Genomic DNA, 6,000 nt, shown 5'->3' with positions numbered 1-6,000 from the left:
AATTGCAATTAATTTTGGTGATTTACGTTAATAAAGCTGATGCCTGCTAGTAACTGCGCATTTCAGAGTAGCCAGTTCTCTTGACGCTACATTTACAGTGAGAAAATCTTTGCAATATCGATGTTCTTTTTTGTAAACGATTTCAATGTCTGCTAAATAATAATAATAATAATAATAATAATAATAATAATAATAATAATAATAATAGTATTAATTCATTAATTTACTTAGTTACTTATTTAGATATTTATTTATCTACTTAATCGTATACTTAGTTTGAATTGAATTGAATTGAATTGAATTGAATTGAATTGAATTGAAAGATGAGAATTGGGAGGACAAATTTAAAAGGTACGCAAAACGCGTTCTTGCAAGGGGTTCGGGGCTGCAAGAAACTAAATATGTGAGCTCCAAGCCTGCTGGCCACTAGTCTCACTCCGGGTTACGCTGCTCCACTGAAGGAGCTCTAGAAAATTTCGAAGGGGAAAACCGAAAATGGACGTAACCTCTTAGGTACCACATACGCGAGGGGGACGGAAATGTGATCAAAGTGATCACGGTACGGGACGAGGAGGAAATGGCTGGTGTAATCTGCACATTGAACTGAAGTGTGTCATTTCGCAGTGCAGGAGGAGTCGAGAAGACTCTGTCGTCTGTTTTTCGATGACAAGGCAAGTGAAGACCGCCAGGAGAGACGCCGTGAATTCTGAATCTGCAAATTGAAAGGTTCCCTGTCCTTTCGCATTGCGACTACATGAGTGACCTTGCACATTTATTTCATAATTTTATAGACTCTGAACTAGGGCATTAAGTCGTTTGTTAGAAAAAGAAAAGGGGAATTTATGGGGAAGGGCATATAGGTCCGTGGCCCATTTCTCTTAGGGCTCATTCCGACATTTGTCTTAACGCCTTAGCAAAACCACGGAAATACCTTAGGTAGGATGAGTTCTCAATATAAGAGACTAGTCATTTGGCTTTTAGGTAGGAGGTCGATTGATTTATGAATTTATGATGAATGTAATTATTAATTAATTTAGAATAATTAAAGGGGTCATGGGGATGTGAATGCAGGTCTGTGGCCCATTTCTTTTAGGACTCATCCCGACATTTGTCTTAGTGCCTTAGGAAAACCACGGAAAAACCTTAGGCAGGATAGTTATTTTTATTTTTATATTTATTTAGTTATATATTTATTTGCTTATATATTTATTTTTTATTTATTTATTTCATATTTTATATGTTATAATTTTATCTTTTTATTTTTTTAATTTGTTTGTTTATTTTTTATTTAATTATATACAGTGGAAGCTCTTAAGGTCGACAGAAATCAAGTTCGACATCCTATAGTTCGACTGCTTACGTAGGAGAATTAGACACGCCCGTATACGGACACTAAGAAAGGGGTTTGCCATTTGAATGGGAATTGCTTCTGTGTCTTGTAGTGATACATTTGTTAAAGGAAAACAGAATATTTTGTTGATTAGGACATCCATATTGATCACTGATTTTAAATTAATGAACTCTTCTTTTTCTATTTGAGAATTGTGCCGTTTGTGAGACGGAACTGTCGAAACCCACTGTGGTACTAGAAGCGCATACACAAGTCTCGGGGCGGGCAGGAAATGCAAGTACAGTACTGTATTCGTTGAGGGATAACCAATAAGAATTTGTATTCATTTCACCTGCCACACCCACTACCCTTATTGGACTGAACTTTCAATTCTGTTCTGTCGAGAGTCCACTGTATTTAATTTATTTTCATTTTTTATTCTTAGGCCTATTATATTTGAAGAGTCCACTGCAAGAATGATGGATGTCACTTTCTTGTCGAAAATGAACCAAGACTGTCAATGCATAGCTTACGACATATAGAATGTATACATAGAGAGTTATATGACATTAACACTGATAGTCATTGTCCAGTAATGATCGGAAAATCACACTTACGTTTTGAGCGCTAAGCATTTCAAACTTTGAATTGCTTCTCCTGCAAAATGTAGCTATTCGAAATGACATCCATCATTCTTGCAGAGGACTCGTCATTTATCTTTTATTTATTTTCTAATTTTTATTTAGGGCCTACTTAAGTTCTATTTTGACTTATTTTATTACTGTCACTTGTTTTTGTATTTTATTTTGTATTTATTTTATTAATTTTTTACTTATTTTTATTTATTCTGTCAGAATTGACCATGGACAAACAGAAAGAGAAAAAGAAATTTTGGTAGACCCTGATTTCGAAAGAGGAAGATCAAGTCTATACTAAATAAAGTAAGAATTACTGTAAAAATTTTTAGCTATTTTTGCACTGTGAATTTTATTGACTGCTTAAGTAGATACATAAGAAGCTACGTATTTTCTGAATACTTTAAAATATATTGTCGGTTAAATTTTATTCAGTTAATGTGTATTTTATTTATTTTTTAAGTATTCAAGTGTGTGCCTGATTCACACTAACACAACATGTTAATTCTGTTCTCGTCCTAAGTTCATTTGCAGCAAGATACAGCCAAGACTATTTTTATGCCCTGGCGCTGATACAAGCCCAAGGTACATTTATTTCGTAAATAATGTGCATAAAATGAACGAGCACATTCTTTCTAGTACTCTCTCTGATTCGACGAACGTATAGCAAGGTTAAACTTAAAAGTTTACATTCGTAATAGACCTAGATCTATGTGTATTTCAGGAAAATATAGTCGGTTCACGATTGTGGCTGTTCAATAAATTGTGCTAATAAACCTGTAGCTACATGAAATGAGTGATGTTAAATTAATTGTTCACTATTATCCTCATGAATTTCTTTGGCACTGTTATGCATAAATACAGATAAAAATGATTTATTTAAACCTTTCAAACTTGTAGTAGGCCTATATAGAGCACAACACTCTAAACAAAAAAGTTTAATAATATTTCATTTTACTGTGATTAAATATTATAGCTATTTGTAGCATCGATAATAGGCAGTGTTCTGATTCTGTGTTAATGTTACCCTTTGTGCAGGATTCCGACGTTTTGGAAAGCGTGTTTGTTAAAGTTGCAGCGTTGTACTGGTGACATCTCGCCTGTCCATAAATCCAATGAAAATAAAATCTACCAACCACGTCAACAACCAAATTTCTTGGCTTGAAAATCGATAATGTGTTAAATTGGAAAAATCATATTAAAGAAATTACCCCCAAACTAAATTCAGCTTGTTTTGCTATTAGATCTATGCAAAAGATAGTAAATATCAATACCTTAAAAACAATATACTTTGCATACTTCCACTCGGTAATGAGTTTTGGAATAATATTCTGGGGAAATTCCATACATAGTAACAGTATATTCCTACTACAAAAAAGAGCAATTAGAATAATAGTAGGTGTCAAATCTAGGGAATCGTGTAGGACTATTTAAAAAATAAACTATAAATAATGCCCATGCCTTGTCAGTATATCGTTTCATTAATAGTCTTCCTCGTATGTAATCGTGAAAACTTTGTAACTAATTCAACAGTTCGTAGCATAAATACGCGTCAAAAAATGACTTTCATATTCCATCGGGAAGTCTATCGTGCTATAAAAAAGGAATGCGTTATATGGCAGTAAAAATTTTTAATAGCCTCCCTATCGATATAAAAATGAAACTAAAAACATAAGATTATTTAGGGCCAAATTAAAGGAGTACCTAATTTCTCACGCTTTCTATTCTGTAGGTGAATTCATGACATTCAATAACGGTTCATGAAATTTATACTAAAACTTTGTGTTGTACTAGTAGATTATATTGTAAACCTCTTCTTTATATATTTCATCTAGACTGTGACTATAAATCGCTAGCTTGGTTTGACAAGGTTCTAACTGCAAAAACCATTATTCTGAGAAAATTGAGATTAAAGTTTCATTGTACTATAACTTTTTTATTTATGAATATTTTTCGAAATAATTTTATATACCTTCTTAGATATCAATTGAAAGTAGTTTCAATGCGTTCTCTTTAAAAAAATTATTTTTAAATCGTAGAATCTGAGGTAGCGAAAATGCAGTTAGAACCTTGTCACTTTAAACTTGACGCTTCAGGAAAGTTACAAAGGTGTAAGTGCACATAGAACCTTGTCAAACTAACTTTTTAATCACTATTCAAAAAATGTGTTAGTTACAACTCGAGATTATAGGGACAAAAAAATTAAAACACCGTAAATCTATGTTGAAAAAAGAACATTATGGTATCAACTATAAAATAATATTGGATTGTGACACTATTTCAAACAAAAATGTATTTAGTCTATACTAAGTGGCTCGCTGAGTACTAACTTGTCTTGCAGAGGCATGAAAGGGATAGCTACTATGATGTCCTTTTTCAAATCTGAGAGTTCAATCTTCTTATTTTGGATTTTTGGTTTGATATTCAAAATACGTATTGATCCTGTGGAACAAGCTTCAACACTCCTCTGTGTTCATTATGTGACAACAATGTCTAATGGATAACTATGACACTCATACAAATTTAATTCTTACGAATATTGTTAACTGGTTCGATTTTTTGGACACACTGTAGTTACAGAAATAATTCACTTTATTACTTAGCAGTATTTTCATCACTAGTGGTTACATATAAATTGCATAATATCTGTGGCCGGGAGGAAAAAGGTCTTAAGTCAATTTTTTTGTGAAAATGAGATTTTTATATATTGTAAAAGCGGAAACAATTCTCTACAATCTGATAAAACGGCTGAAGTCAAATAAGACTCCTGACTGGATTTATAGAGCGTTACCAAATGTTCTAAGTACTTTTTGAATCGAGCACACACAGAATAAAGGACTTAAGTTTATTTAATACTTTATTCCTTACAAACCATCACATGTTTACTTTCCATGCTTCCGTATTAAAAAGATCTAACTTGTATTTTAGCCATTTTATTACATACTGATGCCCTTTCCTTTTAAAACTTTACGCACCAGGGTAAACAGTCCTATATTTGTTTAAGACACATTTTGAATTCCTAATAATTTACATTTCTAATTTATTTTGACATGAAAAAGGTCTTATGTTTAATAATCCCTTCTACTCAGTTTGGCTTCTAGTCTTAAAAGAGCTTAAGTGTGGCTATTTTTGGAAATAATCAAGAAAATTGTTAAATGACCAACATTATCTATTTTAGAAGAAATATAAACAAATAATATACAGGAAAAACTTCTTAATTAAAAAACTCTATAATTGACACCAATTTCAATCTTTCTACTACTTTCCTAAAAAGTATAAAATTTTTACTTAAGACTTTTTTCCTCCCGGCCAAGGATATATTCTATATTTTCATATAATAAAAGTTAATTGAATACAATATCTAAAGTTTCATTTTATTATTTATGTATTACTCTGTGAAAAGATTTATTAAATCTACATATTTAGACTTCAACAAAAAAAAATTGATAACACAATCTCAAGGGAAAAAATGGAATTCTCTGCATCATAATCCACAGTTAATTCCCGATTTACCACGAAAATCGTCTGTAGCTGCATTCAGATTGGCAACAGGCCATGATTGTTTGGCCAAACACCTGCATAGAATTGGAATATATCAGTCCCCTAACTGCCCATTGTGCAACTCAAACCAAGAAATGGATTCGGAACACCTCAAAATCTGTGCTTCAGTGGCTGACCATGATAATATCTTTGAAAAACATTGGAGAGCAAAAGGTCAAATGACTTTATTGTCAAACGCCTGGCATTAGAAAACAACAACAACAACAACAACAACAACAACAACAACAACAACAACAACAACAACATATTTTCATATAATAAAAGTTAATTTAATACAATATCAAAGTTTCATTTCATTATTTAAAAATCTCCCGTTTCTTTGGCCCATTCTGTACATAATTACCTATCATTCTGTATATTTAATACAATATCTATAGTTTCATTTTATTATTTAAAAATCTCCCGTTTCTTTGGCCCATTCTGTACATAATTACCTATCATTCTGTATATTTAATACAATATCTAAAGTTTCAT

General features: G+C 32.0%; 1 protein-coding gene across 3 annotated transcripts in view; it reads right to left on the bottom strand.

Annotated features, from left to right (window-relative positions):
- The window catches only part of LOC138699462 (enolase-phosphatase E1-like), a 148,345-nt gene that overhangs the window by 7,033 nt on the left and 135,312 nt on the right, over positions 1-6,000 (bottom strand). The gene's annotated exons all lie outside the window — the stretch shown is intronic.

Source organism: Periplaneta americana, chromosome 5 (assembly GCF_040183065.1).
Source record: "Periplaneta americana isolate PAMFEO1 chromosome 5, P.americana_PAMFEO1_priV1, whole genome shotgun sequence".
NCBI classification, from domain to species: domain Eukaryota; kingdom Metazoa; phylum Arthropoda; class Insecta; order Blattodea; family Blattidae; genus Periplaneta; species Periplaneta americana.
Note: the sequence above shows the minus strand (reverse complement) of the source record. Positions and strands in the feature narration are given on the sequence as shown.